This window comes from Penaeus monodon, chromosome 18, assembly GCF_015228065.2.
Source record: "Penaeus monodon isolate SGIC_2016 chromosome 18, NSTDA_Pmon_1, whole genome shotgun sequence".
In the NCBI taxonomy this organism is placed as follows: domain Eukaryota; kingdom Metazoa; phylum Arthropoda; class Malacostraca; order Decapoda; family Penaeidae; genus Penaeus; species Penaeus monodon.
Genome location: NC_051403.1, coordinates 2,528,002 through 2,554,101, shown reverse-complemented (window position 1 = coordinate 2,554,101; position 26,100 = coordinate 2,528,002). Strand labels below are relative to the sequence as shown.

Below are 26,100 nucleotides of genomic sequence, written 5' to 3'. Positions count from 1 at the left end.
AAAGGTTGGGAACCACTGGTCTAGGTAAAAGTTAAGTGTCGCTGCAGGCTTTAAGGGGTGCTGGAACTTCTTTGCAGCTTCCTTGCAGCCTGGGGAGTGTGGAACAGAGTGTGGAGTTTGAGTAGCTCACTCCCCCGTCTACCGTAGGCCTACCTGTTCGCCTACTCACCACGTCTTCATTTCGCCGCGTAGGTTTCCCCGCCGTGACGTCATGCTTGTTTACCTTTCTATACGCTTCCGCATTTTACTTAGTTTTTAGTACGTTTAGCTGTCATATACTTTTTAAAAATATTTCGATATTACACTTGTATAGTTTACTAGCATTGTATAGTTTATTTTGCTTACCGTGGCAAATAATAATAATGATGGTAATGAAAATAATGATAACAATCATATTGTTGATAATTATATTGATGGTATGATAAAATATAGAATGGTATAATTCAAGATGATATTGATATTAATATTATTTTCATGTTGGTATTGATACTGATATTAATGATAATAATGATAATAATACAAATGATTAATGGTAATAATGATAATGATAAAAATAATTAATAATATTAATGATGATTATGACAATAAAAAGGGAACAAAAAATATTACAAGATATGAATAAACGGGGTGGAAAATGGATAAGAAGAGCGAGAGGGGCTGTTATATCTGGCACCCTCGCGAAAACAATATATTCCGAAGTTCGCGCGCGCCAATCCCCTCGCTCCAGGGTGCGCGTAAGGGAGGGTGGGGGAGAGGGTGGGAGGGAGGGAGAGGATGGGGAATATTGGAGAGTAGGGAGGAGGGAAGGAGGGGGGGGGTGGAAGAGAGAAGATGAAAATGGAGGGGTAAGATGGGAAAGGAAAGGGGAAAAGTTGAAAGATGAAGAGAAGGGAGTTCGAGGGAAGGAGAGATGATTGAAGGGGGAGGAGGTGGGTGGAGAGGGGGAGAGGAGTAGAGGAAAGTGGAAGGAAACGAGGGAAGGTGGGTGGGAGGAGAGCAATAGGAAGAAAAAGGGGAAGTAGCTAAGGGGAGAGGAGTACGAGGGGAAAGAAGAGTGGAGAGTGATAAAAAAATAAAAATAAACAAAAATAAATAAACGAAGAAATAATTAGTAGATAATTAATACGTAGATAAATGCATCAGTAAGATCCAAGCGAGTGTAAGTAGGAGTGACGTCGTGTCTGTAGATGCGACGAAATCTTTTCCAAACCGGAAGCGGAGGCATATTGTGTTGTGCCAAAGCCGTGACGCCGCTGCAGACCTTGGTTGTGTGTGTGTGTTTGTGTTTGTTTGGATATAAATTTTGACTATGTTATTACTACAAGGAAATTTTGATAAATATATGAATATATTTTCTTTAAAGTTAAATTAGTATATTGTACTCGATTCACTGCTTTTTCTCTGTTCTTCTGATATGTGAGGCTTATCATTTTTTTTTTTTTTTGTATCCTTAGCCTTGAACCGACGCAGGTTATGGATATTGCGTCATCGCGTTATGGCATCACACTTCATTACGGGTGAGATGCGTTGACATTGACACTTGGGAACTCATTCATTCTCACACGCACATGCACGCACTAATGCAAATGGACTCTCTCTCTTTCTCTTTTTCTCTCTTTGTCACACAAATACGAACAGGCATACGCTCCCGAATGCTAACAAATACGAGTAAAGGAAATGAAGGAGCAGCTCCTTCGCGACGCACCCGCCGACTTCTGCACAAACAGAAGTGTATTTCTACGATTATCCAATACAAAGATAAAGGACCAGGAAGAATAAGACTGAAGGGGAGGCGCTCCTTTCTTGACAAGCTAATGCACGGACACAAGCAAGCATGCATGCCTGCTTGTGCGTGTGATTGTGTATGCATTGCACACATCCGCACAACTAAATAAAGGGCGCTACTCTCCGCCGCAGAAGCAGCGAGCGCCGCGCCTCCGAGGTAAGTGACTCTCCTCACGTACACAGAGGAGGAGGTCCTGATGACCTGCAACTTGCACCGCGGCGACGCCAGATGTCGCAGATTGGTGTGTTCACTCAGCGCCTGCACAGTTATTGGCTGTTGCGTCTTGCTCTAGGAAAAGCGAGGGAAGAAGAAACAAGCAGATACGTTTTTGGCAACGGAGGAATTTTTGTGTTGTGTGTCCGCGTGTCGCGCGTTTTTGTTTTGTGAGTGGAACTGTTTGTACTCCTTCTATTTATGTTAGAGTCGCAGTAATTATTATTTTTCCATTTCTTAAAATATCAGACCAGTCTTAGATATCGCTTTAAATACGCCTGAAAGGGAGACCTATGCACATTTCCCGAGGAGCCGTCGGCGAGCGTGCAGCGGGCGGCGGACAGAGCGGCAGTAGCGCGGCGTACACAATGCCCTCAGCAACAGTCCCGAGTCGCCGCCGGGGCTTGGCCGGCGTCGAGCTCAAGTGTGTTTGTTTAGCCGGCAGGAAATTTAAGCGTCAGATTTAGCCGTGGCTCATTTCTGCTTAGTGAGAGAAATGGGCCCAAAAAAAAGGGAAAGAAAGACTTCGTATTTTTTTAAAAGATATTAGTGGATGGCATTGGAAGGTCACGGGCTTTTCTCCTGACGTAAAATGAACTGGGGATAAAGCACGTACATACACCTCTGCACAATTTTAGATGCACGGATTTAGTAATACATACCCTTCACGCATACTCTTATAGAGACATACAAAGATGCAGATACACAAATACTTGGGCACATACGGGCATGCAGAGAGGGAGAGGGAGAGGGAGAGGAAGAGAGAGAGAGAGAGAGAGGAGAGAGAGAGAGAGAGGGAGAGGGAGAGGGAGAGGGAGAGAGGGAGAGAGAGTAGAAAGAAGGGGGGAGAGGGAGACCGAGAGATCATATCGTAAGTATATTAGTGGCTAATATATCGTGAGTCGTGGGTAAGTGAAATAAATGAATGGCCGAGTTGACGTGGGCAGATGAGGTTCGTTGAGCAAATGAATAATGAATGCCAATTAGTATGTGATGTTTACTTTAAGTCTACGCATGCGGTTGTGTGCGTGTTTAAATGCTTACGCAAATGCACACATATATTGCGTATGTACCTTTCGCATAGTAACAGGTCAAAGATGAGTCCGTTGCATGCAGTATGTGCGAGAGTGGCGGCAGCGCGGACGGTACTGAGGTAAATGACTGCCCGCATAAGAGTTGAAGGCGAATGCAGTGGGCTCTCCCCCTCCCACCTTTCGCCTGGCCCGCCACTGACCTCCCTCGACTGCGCGCGCTATTTATACCAGCAAGCGCATCGTTCGCGACAACGAGGACTGTCCGAGATTGTTGCAGTCACGGCGTTGCTGGCCCGTTGCAGGCTCTCTCTCGGCCTTTTGCCCGGATTCCTGCCCCGTGAGCGAGGCGAGGAGCGAGAGGGAGAGAGACAGTGGAAGAGGAAGAGGAAGATGAAAGGGGAGACGAGAAGGAGAGGGGGAGAGGTAGAGTAGGGGAGGGGAAGAGAGAGGAGGGCAAGGGGAGGGAGAGAAAGAGGAAGGAGAGGGAGAGGAAAAAAAAAGAAATGATGGGGAAAGTGAAATTAGGGAGAAGAGGAGAAGGGGATAGGAGGGAGGGAAAGCTGACCTTGCCTGACTGTACGCGGAATGGGCATGATAGATGAGAGAGACGGTTGGCAGACGCAGGGACCGGGGGAAGGAGGGCACTGATGAGGAGAGGAGAGCGAAGTTTCTATGATAAGAGTTGCTAGATGACCAGGTCTACAGGAATATGGTTGGCTTGCCATGCTGATATTCAGGCTAAAACATAGACACAGGGACAGGTCGCTAGATCGGAGTGGTTGATAGTAGGCAAGTAGGCAGACCAGGCAGGTAGAGATATAAAGTGAAGAAATTGTTTACAGATTTACAAATGGGCTGTTTAGGTGTTGAAAGATTGTGATTGTATTGGAGGTTGGGGTAGTTGTGCAAGGGAGTTATTTTTTCCCCCCCCATATCTCTCCTTCCCCCACCCATATCTCCCCCTCCCCCCTCTCCCTCCCTTTCTCCCTCCCTTTCTCCCTGAAAAATGTTCAGCAAATATATTTTACTCCGAACTACTATGTCATAAATCAAACTACAATTTGCCGCGGGGTGTGGCAGGACATTTTTTTTTTTTTTAGTGTAGAGAGAAAACAACGGCAACAGGAGCGGAAATATAAGGGGAATAAAGCCAGCAGTGAATCGGCCGCGAGATGAGCTGTGGAAATTTATGTGTGTATTTATTACGTGCTTGGCAGATTGAAATCATATTTCGGGACAGCGAACAACGCACTTCGAGAGACGCTGCGGGAAAAGGATGGGATGGGAAAGGGAGGAAGAGACGGGAGTGACGGAAGAAGAAGGAGGACGAGGAGAGGGGAGTGAAGGAAAGAGGAAGGAGGAGAGGGAGGAGGAAAGGGGAGTGAAGGAAGAGGAGGAGGAGGGAGGAAGAGGAAAGAGGAGAAGAGAGGAGGAAAGAGGAGGAAAGAGGAGGAAGAGAGGAGGAAGAAGGAAGAGAGAGAGAAGGAAGAGAGAAAAAGGGAAGAAGAGAGAAGAGAGAAGAAGAAGAAGAAGAGGGAAGGGAAGGTGAGGGTGAAATAAAAAGAAAGATAGATGGATGCTTGGGTAGATACATATATATATATATATATATATATATATATATATATAAAAAGAGAGAGAGAGAGAGAGAGAGAGAGAGAGAGAGAGAGGAGAGAGATAGAGAATATAAACAGACAGATAATATACGTTATATGAAAAGGAATCAGGAGTTTATAAACTCAATAATAACTTTGAAAAATGTGGGTTTCGCGGAATAAGATATCGAAGGTTATCGAGAGGAAGATAAATGTTCAGAAAAGAATTCGGATTTTATCACAAAAGGCGTCCGATAACATAAGATACCGGATACTGAAGCCGGAGGCAGCATCAGGAGAGAGGGCGTCAGGTGAACAGACAAAGAAATGGGTGAAAAGGAAACTTAGAAAGAAAGAAAGAGAACGAGGTTGGTAGACAGGAAGGAGGTAGGGAGATGGAAATGGGGATGGAAATGGAAATGGAGATGGATATGAAGATGGAGATCGAGATGGAGATGAAAATGGAAATGAAGATGGAGAGGGAGAGAAAGTAAAAGATAGAAAGTGAAGGAAAACCAGCTGACTAAGAGGAAGATAAAGACAGTAGTTACTAGGAAAACTGTTTTAGAAAATATCTCTTAAGAACACGTTACATCCCCCATTACACGTGTTTAGTTTTTTTTCCCCTTGCTTCCTTGTTTGAAAGCAAGAAAAAGGGGAAGGAAAGAATAGATGACGATAGATACTAAGATAAACAGAAGAGGAAAAAAATGTTAAAAGAAGAACGATCTCGTGTACAGGCGCCTTGAAGGACGTTGAGTAATGTGCGTGCAGGCAATCGGTCCTGACGTAAGGATGATCTTTATTGATCTATTTTCGATTCTGACATGTCGTGACCTTGAATCGGAAGAGGTGGAGAGGAAGAAGGAGGAGGAGGAGAGGAAGAAGAAGAAGAAGAAGAAGAAGAAGAAGAAGAAGAAGAAGAAGAAGAAGAAGAAGAAGAAGAAGAAGAAGAGAAGGCTTGGTAAGGGAAGAGATGAAAGGGGGGAATGGATGGAAGGACGGAGGACGGGAAAAGGGAGAGAAGGATGGAGTGGGGAGGGAAGGACTGAGGGAAAAGGGGGAGGTAAGAGAGGGGAAGTAGGTCAAAGGGAAAAGGAAATAGGAAAGGGGGGGGAGGAAAGAGTTCCGTCGCGTCGCGTCGCGTCGCATCGCGTCACCAAGCATGCCTCGGGTCATTATGATCCTATTTGGCTGTAATTTATCGTCGCAAACTTCCATCCACTTGCCAGCACGTCTCTCCCTCAACCCCCTCCCCCTCCCCAACACCCAACCCCACACTCATCCTCCTCATTACCCCCTCACTCCCCTCCTGCGAATGTGCATGTGTACGTGCCAATGCCCCTCCGATGCCCCCCTCCCCCCGTGCCTAGCCTACCCCACCCACGCCCACGCCGAGTCGAGAACGAAAAGCTTCGGAAAGGACGAAGTGCATCGGAAACGACGAGGTCTTGGCTAATTTCTTCTGGCGGCAGGCGGGGTCAGGGAGGAGGAGGAGGAGGGGGAGGGGATAAAGAGGGGGGTAAGAGGGGACGAGGAGGAGGGAGTAGGGGTAGGGAAGGGAGGAGAGGGAAGGTAGGGGGCCAGAAGGGGAGGAGGGATGAGCGGGTTAGAGGGCAAGAAAAAGGGGAGGGGAGAAGCGAGGGGAGTGGAAGGAGGGAGGGGGGAGAAGAGAGGGGCATAAGAGGGCAAGAAAGCGGGGGGGAGGAGGAGGAGGAGCGGGAGGGGAGGGGAGGAAGGAATCAGCGCGCTGCTATTTAAGGGCGCGGCGAGGTATCGCGGGGCACCATTCTCGCCGACGACGCCGCTACGTGCCCGAGGAATACCCGCACGCGAGAGAGAGCAAGAGCGAGCGAGAGCAAGAGCCTGCGTCTTTGTGCCACCTGTGGGTAGACTTTATTTGTAAAAGATGGAGAACGTCAACCTCGTTATGACTTATGTTATTCTCATAACGTTTCTAGTGGTGTTATATATGTTTTTGGAAGGTCTAATATTCTAAGAAGAAAGTAGCCATGTAGGGTATCTCTCATCCCTGTGAAACCCTCCCTTTACCCTTCCCCCATTTCCTAACCCTCCCTCCCCTTCCCCCTTGTAAACTATGTAGTGATTCCTAACCTCAATAACGTAATGTAAGTCTTTTTTTATATACATTTTAAGAAATGATCTCTCCAGCGTATTTTTTCACTCGTGCCCACCTATTTTTGTTTTTCGTTCCTTTTTTTTCCCTCAAAATTTCATCTTAAACAGAACTCTCCCTTTCCTTTCTCCAGCGACCGCACCCGTTCTTCTCCCTCCTTCAACACCCTCCCCCACCTTGAAGCGCCTCCCGCCTGCCTTCCCTCCCTCGCAAGCAGTGTTGGAGGCAAGTGTTCTTCGCCGCCACGATGGAAAACAAGTCCCTCGCCAGCACCTACTTCGTCCTCCTCGCCTGCCTGGCCGTGCTCTACGTCGTTCTCGAAGTGATGTGAGCGGTGTGTCCGAAAGAGGAAGACAAAGGAAGGGAAATAAAGTGATACACGCAGGGGAAGGGAAAAGGGCATAAAAGCGAAGAGAAAGGGGTAGCTGTGAAGTTATTTTTGGGTAAGGAGAGTCCGGAACGTCATGTTTAGCGGTGAGAACAGGTCCCTCGTTTTCACGTACGGTATCCTGTTGGCCTTCTTGGTGGTTTTGTATCTCTTCCTTCAGGGGGCCTTTTAAAGACGAAGAGCCTTAGGAAGTGGGAAAGGAGTAAGGCAAGAGGAATAAAAAGAATTAAGAAGAAATTCACACAAAAGTAAACAAAGATGGAGAACACAAACCTGGGCTACACGTATGCCATTCTGCTGGCCTTCCTCGTCGTGCTGTACTTGGTCCTGGACAGCGCCTTCTTCTAAGTCGTTCCCTCAGCGACGCGGAGATCGACTCGCCCTTGAACCATGGAGGAGAACAAGAACCTCGCTTTCACTTACCTTATCTTGGTGACCTTCCTGGTGGCCCTGTATGTGATCCTCGAAGGCACCATATTCTAGGGCCCACCATGCCCAAGGACAGCGACAGTGTGAGCTTGTTCCACAACTGCATGGTGCTCGTCGGTCTCCTTGTGGCGCTCTATCTGTTCGTAGAGAGTTCCGGAAGTTAACACTTGTCTTGTAAAGAGCAACGACGCCGACGACAGACCTCGACCAAAGCCAGGGCAGAAGGTCTCGCTGTGCCGAGGGTCAAGAATCTCTTCCACGCTTACCCTATCTCGATGGCTTTCCCGCCTGCCTTTCGCATCTCGTACGAAGCCTAGCCCTTTGAGATATATATTTGTATAAGATATAAGAACAAGCACCGACAAGGGAATACGTCGAGTTTACTGCTTAAGATCGTTTCATCAGCTGCTTGGCATGGCCGCTGTCGAGAAGCAGCTGTTTGGTTGTACGTACGCCGTGCTGCTGTGCTTCCTTCTGGTGGTGTATGCCATATTCCAGTCTTAGACCTACACCGTAACCGCCCATAGGCCTAGAAGGACGCCGAAACCCGCTTTAAGAAGCGCGGCGTTCTTTTGGGTTATCGGAGAAACCCCGAGCTTCATCCCCAATACGCTGGAGAAACCCTCGCCCTCAACCTCGCCTATCTCACACAACCCTTCACACACCCTGTCACAACTCCTCCCTTTGAGAAGGTAATATATTTCAAGCAAGCGCTGTTGCTCACTTCCGTTCGCAACCGTTGGCAGACATTACTCATAGTGGTGAGTGACTTACGGATTTCTGTTTCGTAACATGGTACTTCATCCTGATACTTGTTTGCGTGCGTTTGTGACATTCATTGTTTACAGAAAGTATTCTTTTCACTTTGCAGGCTCTAAAGCTCATGAATGATTATAAATGTATTAGCTGTTATTTCAGCAATACCCTTCGTTGAATGAAGCTTAAACAAATGTATTTTATGAATTGATAGCAGTAAAAATGGCACCTGACTCAATTTCACTCACAGCTCTCCTGACCAACGTCACGGGCAAGGTGTGGATAGTGATTCAGGGACGTCGGCCTCCACCTGCACACGCTAAGAAAGTGCACTGTTCTTTTGGCTGATCAAGAAGGTCACTCGCGTTTTCGGTATAAGTAGGCCCTGCATCTGACAAGATCAAGTTTAAAGATTGCACCGACCGAGCTGCTTTATCGCCCGAACTGCGATCCTAGAAAGTTCTCGCGGTCGACTTCTTTCGCCGCTTCCGGAAGCGACTCAAGATGGACCTGTACCTCCTGTCGCCGCCCTTCCTCAAGAAAATGATTCGACGACCGTCCTCTGCAGGCCAGGATGCGACTTCTCTATCCCAGGAGGACGTACTGGCTGTTGCGGAGGGGCCTCTGCCTTCCGCAGAAGGCCCTCTCGACGGGGACTTCGAAGGAAACGTCGACAAGGCGGGGGCATGGCACGGGCGGCGTCGGTCCAGCCTCGACCGGATGCTGCGCCAGCACGCCTACATCATCATCTGTGCCCTCTGCTATGCTTGTAACACGTTGCCGTCACACATGACCTGAACTTCAGGAGCGTGAAGCCCCCGCATACCCCGCGTCCACGTCAGGAGGGTGAGGGGGCCTTCTGAGCCTTGCACTTTTCAGATCACGTTCAGGATAGAGGAATTTGTGTGGCATCAATCCTGAATTTCAGGGCCATCGTGTGACTCCCTCCAAGCCCTATCGAGGGGTTGTGTCTCACGAGTCGAGTGCGAAACTAAAAGATCAGTAATCGGCAGCGCACTCTCTGCTGTTCCTAAGCCTGGCTGTCATAGGGAGTAGTTCCGTCGCAGTATAGTCTTGAAAGAGCATCTCTCAAAGAGCAAAAACAAAAAAATATAAATGTATTTAGCTGTAGATCGCTCAGTTTTTGGTCAGTTAAATAGTTTAATCGAAGGTGTCTGGTTGTAACAACGGTAGCTCTAGCGTGGTCCCTCGTCTCGGTTCGTTACTCGTTACTCGCGTGATCTTTCAAGTAACAAGTAATTTTATGTCTTTAAGTAGATACCAAGACAGGTGCAGTAGAGATGATTTCGGTCCTCCCTTCTCACTCGGAAGCACCTGTTAAGTAGATAAATGTATATTAGTATACATATGTACATACATGCATATATATACATATACATATATACATACATATATTAATCTATGTGTGTATTCGAATATATGTATGCATTTATGTACATGCACACGTTTTTAAAGACTGTAGACTATCTTTTACTGAGCCTAATGACGTCACAGTAATGGACGTTCGATCTTTGTTCATTTACTTATTCACATTTTTTTTCTCGACATAGCTCTTCTTAAGATGTAATGTTACTAACGTGCGCATTACTTTGTTTTCAAATTTCTAGTCCTTATTTTTTGGCTGTAGACGCACTTCCTTCGGCCTGCTCCCAAGGAGTGTAATAGACATCACTAACGTCTTGACGAAACGAGACATAAAAACCATGATTATGTTGTTAACGTTTAAAATTATCATCATTTACTTCGTTATTTGTTGTTTTTTTATTCATTTATCTTCTGTCATAAGGAACAACTGTTATGTAGATCAGTCAGTCGCCACGGTTTGAAATCTGAAATATCTTAATAACATTGATTAGATTTTGAAATTGTTATGATTTTTTTTTATAGTTACAACAATCCCAAATCTCTGACTTGTTATCATTGGCTAAGCGACTGCGAGTGGGTGACAGTGCAATATGTATAAACGGTGGTAGTTATAGTGACTTTTTATATGTATTCAGAGTAAATAATTTATTAATGATATGTGGTCTTCTTACCCTGTATTGCCTGGGTTATGTTATTAGGACATTGAGTTATCAGTACTGGCCAGGAAGATTGTCACTGAGCCCAGAAGAAGAGAGAACGAAATCGCACTTGGATATGCACAGGTGCACACGCACACGCATGCACACACACACACACACACACACACACACACACACACACACACACACACACACACACACACACACACACACACACACACACACACACACACACACACACACACACACACACACACACACACACACACACACACACACTCTCACTCAATGTTCAAGCACACACGGACGCATGCGCGCACACACGCACTAATGCACGCACACTCACTAATGCACGCACACTCACTAATGCACGTACACGCACGCATGCACACGCACGCATGCACACGCACACGCACGCACTCACGCACGCGCATATAAACAAACACTCCCCCATCCTCTCTCTCTCTCTGTTTCCCTCCCTCCCTCCTCCCCTTCTGTCTCCCTCCACTCCTCTCCTCTCTCCTCCCCTTCTCTCTCTTTCCTCTTCTCTCTTTCTCTCTCTGCCTATTTCTGTATTTCTCTCTCCACCCTCGTACACTCGCGTGTTTATTAACTTAATCAAGTGTAAATTGAAATCCTGTTAATTTTATTTCGAAGTTATGTGAGTGTAAACTGGAAACATATCTGTAAACGTGTAATTTACTTGTACATATATACACACATACACATGTATGTATATAATTATGTAATGTACTTGTGTGCATTATATATACATATACTACTTTCTGTTTACCTAAAGAAGACGAAAGAAAAATATGAAGTTTCAGAATCTTTCTGTCTCTCTCTACTACTTCATCATTAATTTTTCATTCACTCGCAGTGAAATACTTAAACCCCGACCTATCCCCTTTCTTTCGTTCCCCCTCTCTTGCCTCCCATTTTCTCCCCTCTCCCTCCCTCCTTTCTCTCTCTCTCTCTCTCTCTCTCTCTCTCTCTCTCTCTCTCTCTCTCTCTAACTCCTACTCCTGCTCTTACTCTTACTTTCTATCCCTCTCTCTCGCTTTCATAGTCTCCTTTGATGTACCGCCAATGAAAAGAGTTATTTAAAAATATTTTCCTGATGTTTAGATCCTCCGCTCTGGTTTAAAACCCACAGATTTCACTTTGGAAGTTGGATCTCTGCTTGCCGACGCCCTTCCGTCCGGCTTCCGGAGGGGTCAGAGTCGCTTGCCTTGGGCCTTAATGGGAACGCCACTCGAACGGGAGCAGTTATCGCTTATATGAACCACCATTTCAGGTTTAAAGTAGGCCATTACCCTGGGAAACACAGCCTGGCTCGTGCTTTCAGGACTATGGTCCTTATGGCACCCGTCGATAGAGACGCGAGTAGCGTGGCGTTCTGAAGGGAAGTTGCCGGATGCATTTATCGCCCTTATTAAGAGAGTAATTAAAATAGAGAATGGAATGTGAAGCTATCTCGCGCTCGCTTGCTCGCTGTCGGCTGGACTTCCGACTCTGTTGGAAGAAAGCTGTAGGATCACAGCGCTGGGTGTGTTGGGGAAGGGTTGGGGAGGAGAAAGAAAAAGCAGAGGAAGAATGTGGATGAGCAAGAGGAAGAACATAGGGTAGAGTAAGAGGAGGAAGAGGAAAGGAAAGAGGGGAGAGAGAAATAGAACGAGGAAGCGAATCTTCGAAATGTGCAAAGGGGAAAGGAAGGAAGGAAGGGATGAGAGGTTTAGGGGAGAGGTGCGAGGTGAGAAAGAAGGAAGAGGAGCGAGAGGGAGGAGGGACAGGTGGCTCAGCGGCTGGGGTCAGCTCAGGGCACCCGGCACTTGGTTTTCAGAATTTACCGGTGGAATATTGCTTGGGGTACTTGTGAAAGGCCGGACTAATGGGCTTTCGCTGTAGGCTTCCCCGCATACAGAGAAACACTGGCCGAGGGGAGGGAGGGAAGGAGGGAAGGGGAGGAGGGAAAGGTAGGGAGAGGTAGGGAGGGAAGAAGGGAAGGAGGGACGAAGAGGAGGAGGGTAAAAGATAAAAGAGGAGGGAGGGAGGGAGACAGGGAAGGCGGGAAAGAGGGATGAAGCGAGCATGCTTTTAGAAGGAATTTTTAATTTAGAGATTAATTTCGGTTCTATTTTTTCTTTTAGATGTGTGCGTGCGTACGCGCGCGAGCGCGTACGCACGCACACATACATACATACGTATGTATGTATGTATGTATGTATGTGTGTGTGTGGGGGGGGGGGTGAGGGAGAGAGAGAGTGAGAGAGAGACCGAAAGAGAGTTAATTTCAGTAATGGGAAACTTGCACAAGGAAAGAAGGCTTTGAGCTGTGTTCAAGGTTTAAAAATTCTTGCACAGAATGCAAAATTGACGAAGAAGAAACTTTAGATCTAGGAGAGGATGTGGCACCAAAGTAACGAGAGGCTTGCACCTACACGCGCGCGCTCACACACACATACACACACGCACACACACATACTCATAAACACTCTTACGCATACATACGCAGAATGAAGGGGGAAAGTTAGAATAAGAGGGAGAGAGAGAGAGAGAGAGAGAGAGAGAGAGAGAGAGAGAGAGAGAGAGAGAGAGAGAGAGAGAGAGAGAGAGAGAGAGAGAGAGAGAGGGGGAGAAAGGGGGAGAGGGAAAGAACGGGAACGCGAGGACACCAAAGGAAAATGGCAGCAGTAGAGACAGCGAGAACGAAAGAGAACAGGATAATATCACACCCCTAATCCACTTTGTGCATTCGATATTCCGAAATTCACAGCATTAGCGGAGCCCTGGAGCGAGCGGCCAAGAGATAGCGGCGACGAGCGCTAGATAGCGCGGCAACTTTCAAGCGCGCGCCGACGGGACAACTCGATTTGACCTGCGCCGAATTTTGATGCTGCTTCACGCGGGTGCTGAAGCGGGGCTGGGGGGGAGGGGGGAGGAGGTCTCGTGCTCCCTTCTCTCTACACCCCCCCCTCCCTTCCTTTTCCTGGGGTGTACAAGGGGTCGAGTATTGTTTTGTTTTGGTTTATTCGTTATCACACACACGCACGCACACACGCACGCATGCACACACACACACACACACACACACACACACACACACGCACGCACGCACGCACGCACGCACGCACGCGCGCACGCACGCACGCACGCACGCACTCGCACACACGCACGCACTCGCACACACGCACACGCACACACACACACACACACACACACACACACACACACACACACACACACACACACACACACACACACACACACACACGTAAACATTCGTATTCACAGACTTACCCACTCACCGTTACACTCGCATTTTTTTCAAATGAACTTGTATTTTCTGTTCGGCTTAAAATCATATCAACAATTGCATGGCCAAGTTCATAAGAGTGATATTCGTGCATTTAAAATACCCAAGTTTCATCAGGTCTTGTGAAAATAAAAGCATTAGAAAATAACATGTGCTTTTGTTTTAACTAAATTGCCCGATCGTCACTTCAACATTTTAGAGAGATTTTTTGCAACATTTTAGAGAGATTTTTTGCTTACATTTCGATATTTTAGGAAGTTTAGTTGCGCCGTAGTTGAAAATGTCTGTTATGGCACGTAGAGTTTAACATCCTGTGCATCCCGTTTTCTTTTTCGTTTTGGCTTTCAGAGAAAATGAAGGCACATAACACGTGGGAAACTTAATAGAACCGTGTTTTTATAAAATTTCTTTTTCTAGTAGATACTTGAGAGCGTGAGAAGAGCCCTAAAGGAAAAATCTAGTTTATGAAAATGGAGAGAGAGAGAAAAAAAAGAAATAACGAATGTCTGCTCTTTACGAAACATAATAAATAAGTCGAAACAGCCCGGGGAGCGCGCAGAGAAAGATGCAGAGCAAAAAGATATTGCTGAAAGATAGAGGACGAACAGCGATAGATAGAGAAATAGAGATAAATAGAGGCAGAGAGAAAGAACAGTGAAAAAAAAAAATACGGAGAATTATGGAGTAAGCCATATTAAAAAAGAAAAAAGAGACAGGATATAATAATGAAAGGATTGAAGAAAGACGAAAACTTAAGAGAGAGAAAGACAGAAATAGGAATAAAAAAAAAGACAAACAAAACAAAACAAAAAAATAGGACGAAGGCGCAGAATGAAGAAGAGCGAACGAGGATTAAAGAGGCCAGAGGCTATTAAGGAGGCGCGAGAAGCAATATCGTTTCATCAGGCGGGGCGTGCAAGGTGCTTCGCCCAATACTGCAGATTTTAACGTCCGACGAAATTAGCTCGAGGCTTAACAAGGAGGCGAAGGGGGTTGAGTTGTAGCCGGAGGAGAGAGGAGGGACGGGGAGGAAGGAGGATAGAAGAGGGAATGGGAGGAAGGAGGAGAGAGGAGGGACGGGGAGGAAGGAGGGAAGGGGAGGAAGGAGGAGAGGGGGGAAGGGGAGGAGGGAGGAGAGAGAAGGGAAGGGGAGAAAGGAGAGAAGGGGGAAGGGGAGGAGGGAGGGAGGGAAGGCATGAGAAGTGAATGGAAAAGAAAAGGACGAGGGAGGAACGGAGGGATGGGGAAAGGGAAGATGGGGAAGGGAGGAGAGAAAAAGAGAAGCAGATATGGAGATCGCGAGAGAGAAAGGCAGGAAAAGATGTAGAAAGGACTTGAGCGAAAAAAGACGATTGGAGAGAAAGCGATAGTGAAGAAAAGAATGAAAAGAGAAAAGGGGAAGAGATGAAAGAAAAAAACAGTATGAAAGACGGAAAGAAAAGAGGACAAAGGAGAGGTAAAGACGAAATGCAGAAGGAGAAGGACCGTGTAGGGAATACAAATAGACACAGAAAACGGAATAACCTACAAACACAAGCTATTAATACATGATGGAAAAAAGACAGGCAGTTAGACAAAAAGAGTGAATTCGTGATGTATACAAAAGGAGAAAAAAGAATGAAAGGAAAATATATGAGAATTGGAGGAACATTGCCTCTTCAACCGATAACAATTTTAGGAAGTAACGTTTGAAAGTGGTGAAAAGAAGTAAATTAAAAAGGGAGAAATAAGCGGTGAAGTTAAATCACAAACCCAAAATGTCAAATATAATGCAGGTAGACAGACGCTTCGAATGACTGTTGCCGGACGCGCATACGAGAGTTAGTGACTCATTTTGAAAAAGAGAGAGAGAGTGAGAGAGAGAGAGAGAGGGAGGGAGGGAGGGAGGGAGGATGTTTTAATAATTGAAGATATAAATGATTATGAAAGGACAAATTTTGAGAAATAAGGTATCAGGTAAAGTTCAGTCAAGATGAAGAAAGAAAACGGTGGCAATACATTTTCTTTCAGCAGGGGACACTTGTAAAACTCCGGCAAAGGCCATGGCTAGTCCTTGCCATTAAGAGTAGGGAGAGCGGGTTTACTTTGTCCCTCGTCAACATCAGCGTGCAATTACTTTGCTGCTTTAATTAGTGGACATTCATTGGATTACTCTCTCTCTTTCCTACACACTCACTCACTCACCAACTCACTCACCTTTACCAATAATTGTTATCTATATCCCGGTTTAACTATACTGCGTGATATATAAACGTATTATGCTTACAGTTGTTTGTGTGTATCTGCAATGCGTTTAAATGTGTATCGGTTAATATGAAATGGGGTTGAGGATGATTGTTATAATGACGAATATGGTGAGAATAATGGTAATAATGAAGGTATGATGGTTGTAATGATTAATGATGATAATTTGAATAATGAAAGTATTGAGGGATAATGATCATAAAAGGAAAGAGGTAAATAGTAACGCAGACACACGCACGCACGCACACACACGCACACATATACATGTATATATAAGTAAGAAAAAGCTTTAAACCACAGCACGACCAGTCAAGTCATTGAATACAACGCTTTTCTAGGTCGTGCAGGAAATGTTGCTACTCCAAGAACGATTAATTTTACAGGTGATGAGACCTTTGGAAGAGAGGCGCCAGAAAAGGTTAGGACAGGTCTGTCAAGCCGAATCTCGCTTCTCTTTTCTCGCTCCTCTCCCCCCCCCCTCTCTCCTCTCCTCTCCTCTCTTTCACTCTCTTTCTCTCATTTTCTCTCCTCTCTCCCTTTCTCTTTCTCTCTCTTTCTCTGCCTCTCGCTCTCCCCGCCGTTTTCCCCCTCCTCTTTCTCTCTCCATCCTTCCCACTCTCTCCGCCTCACACCCCTCCCCTCACTCTCCCCCCCCCCTTCTCCTTCTCCTCCTCCTCTTCCTTCCCCAAAACTGAATCTCCTTGATCTTGTTTTTTACTTTTCTGTTCGACTGAGTTAACCCCAGTTTCCTCTCCATTTTTTTTATTCGCTTTCTCTCTCTCCCTCTTTCCATCTTCCTTAAAAGTTCCTCTTCCCTCTTTCTTGTTTTATCTCTTTGTCCCCTCATTGTTTTTTTTTCGTGTTTATATCACTTTTCGTTCCCCCTTGCCTGCTCACTCGTTTCTTTTGTTTTGTTTTTCTTCTCGCAGCATTTCCACTCCTTTCGCATAATTCCTGTTTCTTTTTACTTGTTTTCCCTCCTCTTCCCCTGTTCGCCCTCTCTCCTGATATACACATTTTGTTTTTTTTATTTTTTGCTTTATTTATTATTGCTATTGTTTTAAGCTGCATGTTTCTTTTCTCGATCATGATTTCCCTGTGTTTTCTCATTATTTCGTCCCTTCACCTCCCACGCGCACCTCTCTCCTCTCTCTCTCTCTCTCTCTCTCTCTCTCTCTCTCTCTCTCTCTCTCTCTCTCTCTCTCTCTCTCTCTCTCTCTCTCTCTCTCATACCGTTTTCCGTAACCCTCTCCCTGTGTTTCCATATCGCCATCCTCTATCCGCTTCACCACCTTATCCTCTTTCTCTTCCTCTCGTGCCTCTTTCACTCTCCCTCTTTCTTCTCATTCCGTTCTTCCTCTCCCCCCTCCCTCGCACAGCTGACGAGGAAAGGCCGACCTTCTTGCCGCCGGAAGTGTATCCATCTTTTGCGACTCCTGCCTTTTGTCTTGACTTGTCTTCGTTTCGGGTGGCTTGTCTTTCTTGTACCTTCCTGGGCCCGGGTTCTCTTTTATGTCTCTCACTTCCTTCGTCTTTGTCTGCCTCTGTCTCTTTTTGCTGTCGCTTTGTTTGTCTCTGTGACCTAGATTCTTTCCATCTGTCTGTGCGATTCTCTTTCTTTGTGTGTTGTGTTCTGTCATTTTTTTTTAAATTTCCGTCTTTCATTGTCTGTATCTTTGTCTTTCTCACTCCTTCCTATGTTCTTTTTTTCCTTCTCTCCATCCGTCTTTCCATGCTCTCCCTCGCTCCTTTCTTCCCATCCCTCTCCTATCCGTCATCCCGTTCTTCCCTCTCACTGTTCTAATCTCCTCATTCAATTTTTTCCCTTTCCCCTTCCCGTTTTTTATACCCCCCCCACACACATGTATCTCCTGTCCCTCCGCCTCTTAAACGCGCACCTTCCTTCAGCCATAGTCCATAGATATACTATAAAGGACAATAATCTCTCTCATCCCTGGCGAACACTCCTTCCATCCGAGCAGTCCCTTGCGTCGAGAACTGGGGCATCGCTTTAATCCCTGGTGCGAAAGGGACTCCTGTAGTTGCTCAAGGAAGGAGACTAGGGGGCATTTCAGGGGTGGAGGGACGGGAGGGGCGAGGGGGGGGGATAGGAGAGAGACGGGAGGTATTTGAGGAGGCAGTGGGAAAGGGACAGGGGGGATGGAAGGGAGGAAGAAGTGGGTTGAGGTGTAAGAGGAAAAGTTGGAGAAAGGAGGAAGGAGGATGGACGAGAGGAATGGGAATGGAGAATGAATGGAAAGGGAAAAGGAGGAGGAGAGAGAGAAGTGTGTGGATGGGACAAAGGGAGAAAAAGCGAACAGGGTAAGGAGAGAGTGGAAGTGGACGAAAGGGACCGATGGGAAGGAGGGGGGAGGCGAAGCGAATTCGAGAGCACAACATCAATATAGTGGCGATCATGTTCGAGGTAAGGGAAGGGGGGGGGGGGCAGGAAAAGGGGAAAGAATGGAGGTGAGGGAAGCCGAAAGAGATGAGAATAAGGATGGGAATGATGACAGATTAAAAGAAAAGGATAAGAGGGAGAAAAATGGGAAAGGAGAAGGAATGAATAGATTGGGTAAATGAGTGAGGGAGGGGCAAGGGAGGGATAGAGTGTGCCGTTGCTACAATCTCCTTGTTGCTAAGGGATGGCAGGAAACTCTTCATTGCACACGGTTACATTGTCCGTAAATCGCTGTTTTTATTTTTATTTATTTATTTATTTTTAAGGGGATGGAGTTAATCTTTTGTTTATTTTGCTCTCGTGTCGGATTACGTTTTGATACTGTTTTTTCTTTCGTTCCAAATTTTTTTCTTCCTTTTTTCTTTTCTTCATTGCTGTTTGATGCGTTGTTTTCAGATGGATCCTGGAAGAGGATTTGGATGTGTAGTTTTGTTATTGTTTTTTCTTTTATGTTTTGTTCTTTTTTTTTATGTCGTGAAGTGTTTTTGCGAGGCTTGTTCCGCTGTGTTGTGGAGGACCCTTCAGCTCTATTGTCTTTTGTTCGGGATAACGTCAGGGCGCAGTCTTTAAAAAAAGAGTTGTTATCGGAATCAAACGCCGACGGACAGCTAGGACACGGAAGAGTACTCGTGCGCGCGTCTCTTCTTCTCTTTCTCCTCTTTTCTTTCTATTTTCCTCTTTTTCTCTTATTGTCCTTTCTCTCCCTCTGTTCTGTTTTTTTCCCTCTTTATCTTACTCTCTTTTCTCTTTGTGTTTTTTTTTCTTTCTCCACTCATTCCCCTCCCCCTCCCCCTTCTCCCCTCTCCGTCCTCGCATCTCCTTTCTCTATCCCCCATCCTCTCTCTCTCATTAGTCCCCCCCCCCTTTCCTCTTATATCCTCCCTCTTCCTCTCCCCTCTCTCATTAGTAACCCCCCCCCCTCCCTGCTTACCTTCTCTTGCTCCTCCCTCTCATCCTCCCCTTCCACTTCCCCTCTTTCTCTTCCTCTTTCTCTCTCATTCCCCCTTCCCCACTGTTCCCCTCTTATCCTCACCTCCCCCTTCCCTTCCCCCTCCCTTCCCCTTCCCTTCCCCCTCCCTTTCCCCTCCCTTCCCCCTCCCTTCCCCTCAGGTCCAGCGCGTCTTGGCTCCGGGCAGTCTCGCCGAGGGCCTCGAGAGGGAAGGTAGTGATTTTCCTCCGTGCTTATTGACTCGACCACCTCCACTGCCGTCATTATGGAGGGGGAGGGGGGAGGATAGGGGAGGGGGGGGGGAGAGGTATAGAACACGGGGAGGGTTGGATAAAGGAAGGAGGAAAGGATGGGAAGAAATGGGGAATCAGAAGAGGAAAACGTGGGAGAAATGGAAAATGGAAGGAGAGCTGAGGGGGAAGACAAGGGGTGGTGGAGAGTGGAAATGAAAGTGGATAGAGTGGGAGAGAATTGAGGAGGAAGAAAAAAGGGTGGAGGGGGGAGGAAGGTATAGGAAGAGGCAAAGGGGAGTTGGGGTGAACAGGTGTGTGGAATAAAGGGAAGGGAAGACAAATGAATAGAGTGTATATATATGGGGGGGGGGGGTCTTTCAGTTGTCTTTCTCTCTCCGTTTCTGTTTGATTTTTACCTTTTATTTTTATTATACAATATCCTTCTGCTCCATATCTGCCTTTCACTTACCTCCTCTTTTATAATTCCTCCATCTGCTCTTCCTCTCCCTCTTCCTCTTCTTAATGTTCTTTCCCCTCTTCCACTCCTTTCCCTATTCCTTTTCTTCCTTTCCTTTCCCCTTTTCCTCTTCTTTCTTTTCCCCTCTTTTTCGTCCTCTTCCCCCTCTTCCTCCCTCTTCCCCTCATTCACATACCTTCGCCTCCCGCTCCTCATTAGCATTAAGGAATATAACGTGAAATATTTTACCGAATAAACTTTATGGCTTCAGATAAAGTCAGATTGGACAGTAAAGCTTTATTACTCGCTGCGTGTCATGTTAGACGAGGGGAAAATAACGAGGATGAGATGAAGAGGGGTTGAGGGAAGGAGGGAAGGGGAGGGGAGGGAAGGGAGGGGTTGAGGGAAGGGAAGGGGAGGGAAGGGGAGGGAAGGGGAGGAGAAGGAAGGGATGGTGGGAGAGACAGAGAGTTGGAAGTGAAGGAGGGAGGAAGGGAGAGTTGGAGGGAGGGGAGAGAGAGAAGGGAGAAGAGAGATAAGGAATAAAAAGGAGATTAGGGAGTGAGAGACTGGTGGAAGAAGGGAAAGCGGGAGGGAAAGGGAAGAGGAAGGAAGGGATGAAGAGATGGCAAAAAGCGAGAGAGTGAAAACGAGGAAAACACTGTCGAAGAGACGAAGCAGCAATGAGACGAGAAGAAAGTACACACATCTACATACATTTCTACATATATATGTGCACATAAGATCGGTCATATTTGAGAGTGAGAGAACAGATACTGAAGAGAGAGATAGAAAGAACGGTGAAATGAGGAGAGAGAGAGAGATAGAGATAGCGAGAGCAAGAGTGAGTGAGAGAGAGAGCGAAAGTGAAAGAGAGAAAGAGAGAGAGAAAGCAACGAGGGAGCAAGGCGAGAGAAGCGGCAACAGAAGAGAGGGGTAGGAGTGCACCAGCATCAGCGAGAGATATATGGAGAGGCGGCGCGAGTAATGGCGCAGCGCGGAGGAGCTCATCGCCGTAGTCGCCCGGGATGAATGGCGAGATGGAGTACATTGTGTATATCACCGGGAGATACTAACTCGTTCTCATCCTCGCCCGCTATCTCCTCGTCTCCTTTCTCTCTCTTGTCCTTTTCATTCGAGCATTATTTTTATTATTATTTTTTTTTTACATTTTTTTTTTACTTGTATTTCTTTTACCGTCTTATTTTTTCTTCTATTTTTTGTTTATCTTCTTACTTTTGTTTTGTTATCGTTTCATTTTATCTCGTTTTTTCTTCCCTTATCGCTTTATCAGTTTTCTCTCGTCAGATTCCTGATTTATGCACAGAATGTTTATAAATTTGGGGAAGGGGGGTGTTTTCCCTGTCATAATTACGAAGCTTTGTTAATGAATATATGATTTTCCCTTTATGCAAGGGTCCTTTATACTTTCTCATACATCAAAAGGTCCTACTTCATCACTTTTTTTCACATTCACAATGCCATACTAAACAACCCCCCCACCCCCACCCCTCCCCACTCTATCTTTCATCCTCCCCTCCCCACCTATTCCCTCCCTATTTTTCATTTTCATTCTCTCTCTCTGCTTCTTTGTCTGTTTGTATATCTCTGTGTATGTGTATGTGTATGCCTTTACGTTTCCATTCGTATTTGAACGAGGCTCATGAAATATCACTGTATTGATTATTTTGCATTATGTAATATTGTTTTATAATTGTGTATATAAGTGGAATGAAAAATAATGAGGAGGGAGATGATAAAGATGAGGGCAAAGAGCAAGTGAAATATCATCAGAAAGAAGAAGAGGAAATAGAAGGAAAAAGAGATTAACAAGCATAGAAGGAAGAAAGACTGGAGGGAAAATAGGAGAAAGAACGGGACGGGGGAAGGGGAAAGCCCAGCTTGTTCTCATAAAGCCTCGCATACATACATACAAATAGGCTCCCGGAGGTACACTGCTAAAAAGTGTTTGTGTGTGTGACGCAGGAGAGAGGGGAGGGGGAGGACGAGGGAGAGGGAGAGAAAGAGACACCCACCTACTCAAACACAGCGTAATGTTGAGACGTTGACTTAACACAGAAGTAATCGAGTGAGAAAGGAAGAGAGAGAGAGAGAGAGAGAGAGAGAGAGAGAGAGAGAGAGAGAGAGAGAGAGAGAGAGTAAGAAGGGGAGGGAGACGAAGGTTAGAGAGAGGAAGAGGGAGAGTGGAAAGGAAGGAGGGAAAGCAAGAGAGAGCGCAGAGCCGTGAAAACAGAATTGAGAGAAAGAGAGAGACCAAGAGAGAGAGACGGGCACACGCAACCAAACATTAAGGGGATTCTAACCAAGGCCCTTGGACCAACAGCACTCCTCTAGATTCAAATGCAGCCGCGAGGAGATGAAGGGGGAGAGGGTGGCATAGACCCTTGTTTACACGGCCGGATCAGTGTCATTGCTCGGATCGTGGCGCTCGGAACCCCCGTGTGCTAGATGGGCGAAGGTGGGTATGAGCAGTGGGTCGGGGAAGAGGGAGTGAGGGCGGGTATGGTGGGTCTCTCTCTCTCTCTCTCTCTCTCTCTCTCTCTCTCTCTCTCTCTCTCTCTCTCTCTCTCTCACTCTCGTTCATCTCTTCCCATGTTCCCCTCCGCGTCTCATTTTCCTTCATCCTTCTCTTCTTTCTTACCCTTTCTCGGTTCCATCCCGACTTACCTCGAATGCGTGTTCGGGTATGCTTGAATATCTATCATTTTATCAATAGCAAGCATTTTAGGTTTGCACGCAATTAACCACCGTTTTTTGCTCATTAGTTTTAATGATTACATCGGTCGATAATATATACATATATTTTTACGTATGTTATTTAGATCATCCCCATCATAATATCTTCGACACACTCACACACACACGTATGTATGTGTGTTTATGTAGTATATTTATATTTTTCATGTACGGAAAGACTGTGTTTTGCAAAAAGAGAAACTCCAAACACAGCATGAATCACTTGTTTTTGCTTACCAGTATCCTCCCTTCTCCCTTATCTTTCTCCTTGTCGCTCGCTCCCCGTCTTCGGTTCCAGCGTAATATATTTCAAGGAGTTGATGTAGTGGGGTCATTAGCATAATAAAGTTCTCTATTCTGATCGTGTGGTTCTAGAGTGTTTTGAATTTATCGCCGTAACTTCCTTTGTTGTTTTTAGTTATTTTGATCGAAAGTGGAAAAAGAGAGAGGAAGATAAAGAAAGGAAGACAAAGGCGGGTAGACGTAGAGAGAAAGAAAACGAAATGAATGTGTTTAGTTTGTTGCATTTTGAAAAAAAAAAGGAAATCATCTGTATGGAATCTTCCAAGATTACAAGTGTCTACGAAGTTCATTTAATAATAATAATAATGATAAAAAGTAATTTGAGGAAGTAAGAAAATAAACACCTAAATAAGTATTTGTGTGTGTGTCTGTGTCTGTATTATCTATCTATCTATCTATATATGCATACATACTTATATATGTACATACATATATATATATATATATATATATATATATATATATATATATTTATATATAAATATTTATGGATATGTATATATGTATGTATATATGTGCTTATATGTACATATGCATATATATGTATATATATATTATTATATAATATGATTATATATGCTATGTGTATTTATATGTATATATGTTAGATATGTATTATGTCTTTATATAGTAATTAGGTGTTATTTTTTATAATTTAGCTACTCATTGCAGTGATTTGTTAAATATGCCTTAGTATAAGATATCGCTGTGACAGGGTATTTTGGCAGGCACAGATACTGAACAATATGAGTGAGTCATTAGAAAAACGACATGTAGCAAGTTTCATTGACAACTAGAAAGCAGTAAAATAGAAAAAAAACTCGGGTTTGAAAAAGAATCGGGTCTCACATGGCTCGATCCTCACACCGCATAATAAGTGGTCTCTAGAGAATTTGACCGGCAAATAACAAGAACGAAAATGATCACAGTTCCTCTCCTCTCTCCCTCCCCACTACCTCCTCCGTACTTCCATCCCTCGTCACCCCACCCGCCCACACTACCTTCCTTCCCCCATCTCCTTTCCACCCCTCACCCACCCCTTGCCACAGAGAAAATGAAAATTTTGAATAGACAAAACCTTTGCTTTCCGAGTCCCAGTTTGCATACAGAACCACCACTAACATCACGGTTAGATATTCCTGGCGTCACCCCGTCGTCGGCTGCTCTCTGTGCCCTGTGGAATTTAACGGCGTTCTGTTGGAAAAGAATTCTTCGCGTTGACAAAAAGGTTGTGCGTGCATTGGAGAATCTGGTGGAGGCGCACGACGAAAATCTACGGGGTTGTTTGCCACATTTTACTATCTCATCTTGATGTGATCGTCTTTAACTACGGCATTTTTTTATGCTATTCAGCACGTCAACGCTCTTGTTATTATCGGATAGTTTCAGATCTGTCGAGGGAATAGTTGCTCGTGATCGAAGACACTTATATTGCCAGTAAATAGTTTCGAAGTTTAGGAAAGGATAAGTGTTCGGTAGTTAAAGTTAAAGTTAAAAGGAAGATGGAAAAGTAGGTATGACATTACTCCACTGCATAAAAAATGTATTGCAGAACAGTTCAGTAGATCTGTTGAATTACTGAACTTAATTGTTTTCTTTTTAATTTTACGAGCGAATTAAAAGGAGGAACAGCAGCAGTAGTAGAAGGAGAAGGAGAAGAAGTAGAGGAAGACGTAGAAGAAGAAGAAGAAGAAGAAGAAGAAGAAGAAGAAGAAGAAGAGGAGGTTAAGTTTAAGTAGAAGGAGAAGGAGTAGAGCGGGATAAGGAGGAGAAAGTGAAGAAGAAAAAGAAGGGAAAAATAGAAAGAGGCGGCGGCACCGGCGGCGGACGAGGAGGAGTCTAGTAGTTGTAACTGGAATTAACTGCGGTCAACTTTATACGAAGAGACGTCGTTAAGAGCCTCAAAAATGGGGCTCATCTAAGTCGGGAAATGAAAACAGGTGATGAGGATGTCCCGAGGGAAAGGTTTCGAAAGGGGGGATGTAGGAAGAGGAAGGGAGGAAGGGACAAGAACGAGGGGAAGGAAGGAAGGAAAGAAGGAAAGAAAGAGAAAAGAAAGAATCTACGGATTAAGAGAATATGGGAGAAAGGACGAGGGGTAGAAAATCTAAGAAAGGAAGAGAGGAAGCTCGAAGGGGAGGGAGGAAGGAATTTAAAAAACAGTTGGAAAGGAAGAAAGAATGAAGAGATGAGGCAGAAACAAAGCAAAGTGGGAAAGAAGAAAGACAGAAATGAAGAAAAAGGAAAAGGAGGAAGGCAGAAACGAAGAAAAAGGAATAGGAGGAAGGAATGAAACGGGCAGAAAGAAGGGATGGAGCAAAGGAAACAACAAGTTGAGAAGAAATGAAAGGAGATGAACAGGAATAGGAAAACAAGGATGATAGAAGCAAGGAATGAACAAACAGTGAATGGTAAATGTGAAGGGGAAGAGGTAGACAAAGGAGAAAGGGGGGGGGATGAGTGAGGGAGGGGGAAGGGGGAAGGTAAGAGGAGAGTAATTCACTCCGAAACGAGCCCTTTGAGGCCCCGCTGCTCAAGCAAGTTGTAAGGGGAGCATGGCTTGATCTCCAATATCCCGTGTGGATAGCCGCGGTCTGTTCTCTCGCTGAGGCTGGTGCTTCGGGCTCGCTCTGATGGGCCGGGCGCTGGACTTGGCCTGCGCCGCGCTCGCTGGCCAGGCCGCCTTGGTAGGGTTTGCGTTTGGGTAGTGCTTGCTGCAATTACTATGCGTTCGCTGTAGTGTTGTTATGGTCATATTTTGTTCTTGTTTTGGTTATACCAAGTTCTTTATTTTCTGTTAATGTTAGAGATTTGTCCTTTTTTTTGTTAAAGGTGCGTTACTGTTAAAGCGTTGCTGTTCAGTCACTTGAAGCTGTGTTGCTGGAACTGTTTTGTAGTATTGTTATAATAGTTTTGTTACTAATGTTTGTTGATGGTTTCTATATTGCACTATTAGAGGAAGCACATATCAGACAGATGCGTAATTACACAGCTTTC

General features: G+C 45.4%; 1 long non-coding RNA gene across 1 annotated transcript; it reads left to right on the top strand.

Moving 5' to 3' along the window:
- The first annotated feature begins 6,336 nt into the window (after positions 1 to 6,336).
- On the top strand, positions 6,337 to 10,379 carry LOC119584189. The gene is made up of 2 exons (XR_005229782.1): positions 6,337 to 8,343; positions 8,589 to 10,379. It is a non-coding gene; the product is annotated as an uncharacterized LOC119584189 (long non-coding RNA).
- The last annotated feature ends 15,721 nt before the right edge of the window (positions 10,380 to 26,100 follow it).